This window comes from Triticum dicoccoides, chromosome 2B (assembly GCF_002162155.2).
Source record: "Triticum dicoccoides isolate Atlit2015 ecotype Zavitan chromosome 2B, WEW_v2.0, whole genome shotgun sequence".
Classification (NCBI taxonomy): Eukaryota; Viridiplantae; Streptophyta; class Magnoliopsida; order Poales; family Poaceae; genus Triticum; species Triticum dicoccoides.
Window position 1 is genome coordinate 666,194,133 of NC_041383.1, and position 3,274 is coordinate 666,197,406.

Here is a 3,274-nt window from a genome sequence, read left to right on the forward strand (position 1 = left end):
AGCCCCCTCCCAGAGCACAACAGTACGGCCGATCGCCCCTACCATACAAACCACAACAATTTAATTGCACACCCCCAGACCTAACAGTCCAGGGGCTCCTTAAACAATAAAGCCCAAGCGGGCATGCAAATAGCGCCTTCTACGAGGTGTCAGGCACAAAGGCCAGGTTCATTGGCCCGTCGCCCTAACGGTTGTTTTCAAATAACCAAATAAGGCCGCGCCATCGGCGCATTCTCCCTATACGGTATCACACCGTATGTTAACAGGATGAACCACGTTGGCTAGATTCTACGTGGTAAATCATCAGGCCAGCACCCGTAATACACTCACGCCTGTGTGCAGAGCCAAACCACGCCCTTAAAAGCGGAGATCATATAGCTGCCAGAGTAGCAAGTTGCGCATGCCTGTCAATATTTTGATATGACAGCCACCTATCCGGACACCAACTTAGGAGTCCGGGCTACTTCTCGAATAGCGGTTGGGGTCACCAGTGTCCGATCAGGAACCTTTGGACCAACCACAGGAGGACGTTTGGCGGCCTCCGCGCACTTACCTTCACAAACTAACTTTTATGCAGAACAGGTTTGGCGGCGTGCAGTCGGCCCGGACACATAAGGACAGGACCATGCAGGTAGACGGCAGGTCGGATCCACCTTCGATCCATTCACAGCCCCCTCCAGTCCGGCCACCACAGGTTCCGCCAGAAAACCATCTCTTTTTCATAATCATAAATCGCATTCATATGCATAATCAAATGATCCTACTGCAATGTGTAGACTTAAATAAACTTGCACCGGCCGTCGCTTATCATCGACGCTTCGTTGCCATAACAATGACAGCCATGCTGCGTGTTGCGCCTGGTTATGCCAAGGGCTTCATAGTACGACAATAAAAGTCCGACCACCTTCTCGGTCGCTCGGCACCCCGAACTTATAGCACTATATGCATCAGCCCCGAATCATGTCTTGGGTCATTGGTTGGGTTTGCCTGGCTCCCATGTTTTGGTACCTTACGTCCCGTTCCATTGGCTAAGGTAGCGCTGGGAGAACTACTGCGATTGTGTCCCGGATTTGCCGGACGAGCACCTCAGTAGAGAAAGCCGAAAACCGACTGTCATGATGCGGCGAGAGCTGGTCAACTGTTCGAGAGGTTGCACAATCCTTAAAGATTTATTCTGCATAACGCCGCTATAAAATGCAGATTGCGACGGATCGGTCTTCCGATCAGGTGCCAATAGAGCCCCTAGTCCGGTCTTCCGAACACTAGGGGCTGCGCCGACCATACTCGAATTCCTATGGCTAAGTGAGAGTAATAAAGCCCTATAGTCTGATTGCCTGGTTCGCGGTGAGAAACACCTCCTTATAAGGACCCAACCATGGGATAAAGAGTGTTCAGAAATACCCCAAACACCCCCGTACTTCTCACGTGGGGGCTGAAGCCGACGACTAGCCAACTCCCAGAATTTACATACAATAAATAGCTGCAAAGGAAGAACATATGTTCGAACAAAACATGCAACATATAATAAAGGTGCCATTATCCCATATTACAAACATTGGCAAGAATGCCCTCAAGGAAATATAATGTCTTTGGTGCACCTATCCGCCGCCAGGCGGGCACCCTTCATTACACCTTCATAGTACAGTTTGGGCTTGCGATGCTCCTTACCCTCCGGTGGCCCCTTAGTTATCAGCTTTTCCGCGTCAAGCTTCCCCCAATGCACTTTTGCATGGGCAAGCGCCATTCGCGCACCTTCTATACAGATTGATCGCTTGATAATATCAAGCCGAGGACAAACGCCCACAATCCGCTAGACGAGTCCGAAGAAACTGCTGGGAATTGGCTCTGCAGGCCACAACCAGATGACCAAGTCCTTCATGACTAGTTCGGCCGCCTGGTGCAATTCGACCAGCTGCTTCAGCTGATCGATAAAAGGCACCGGATAGTTCGGCGCTAGATACTGCGACCAGAAGTTCCTCCCCACAGACTCCCTCTCCTCGGACTGGTAAAATTGGGCAGCATCTGATATGCTACGAGGCAGATCCGCAAACGCCCCTGTAAAATCAAGAATTCAGCTTGCCGCTTAGAGTTCTCCACATTATGACATCGTAACGGCCATAGATACAACATGCCTTACCAGCCGCAACCTTCCGGGCCTCCTGAATGTCCCGTACAGCACCTCGGGCTTCTTCCCGAGCATCTTCCGCGGCTTGGAGAGCTTGGGCGAGTTCGGATTCTTTCCCTACTAGACTCTACTCCAAGCTCTCGCTTTTCGTCATAGCATCCTGAAGCTCCCGCTCAGCTATGACGACTCGGGCCTCGTGTTTTTCACGCAGCGTCTGCTCGGCAGTAGCCTTCTCTTGGGCATCAGCCGCTGCCTTCTTCAGCGCCTCATATTCGGCACTCGCTCCTAGGGCGTACCACATACATACTTTTCAATAGGCACACTTATTGATTTGTGCCCAACGCAAGACAATGTTCAAACATACCTTGCCTCTCCTCCAATTGCTTCTTCACACGTCCAAGTTCTTCTTCAGCCTGTTTCAGGCTCTCTTTCAGTTCGGACACTTCCGCATCATGAGCGGCCGTCCTCTCCGCAGACGCCAGTTTTCAAAAACATGGGTATACATCATTAAAAGTTCCCATTACAACTGAGGATTTGATCCCCTGCCCGGCTCTCTTTTTCCGGATAGTGTATCAGGGGATACTCCTCATATCATATTAATTCTTTAAAGGTTCCTTAGAAACCATACCTCAAAGGCCTTTATAACTCCAAGATAGGACTCATTCAGCCCGCTTTCGGCAGCCTGAATCTTTCCAACCACCGTACCCATAAGGATCCGATGTTCATCAACGATGGACGCGTTCTTTAATGCTGTCAATAGGCCACCCGGCAGCTCTGCATAGACAGAGGTTGCCGGTGGAGTGGTCAAACCTCCCTTCATGGAAGGTGGCCGCTCGCCCGATCCTTGAGCCTTAGAGGCCCCCAGAACCGTATCCGGCTCTGAGCATCTTTGAGACGACACCTCGGTGTCGCGCCCAGACTTCGGAAAAGGAGTCCCCGGAGGCGTTTCACTCGCCACAACATTCGAGCTCAACGAATCCTCCGATAAGGACTGTCCGACAGGAGACCCCGCCGGGCTGTATGAAATGTGGCGTCAGTTAAAAATACTACGCCCAGATGACCCTGGATACATAGGCGTATTCAGATTTCGGTTACTTACGATTTTCCTTGGGGCTGGGCCTCGGGATCCCATTCCGGGCTGTTATCGAT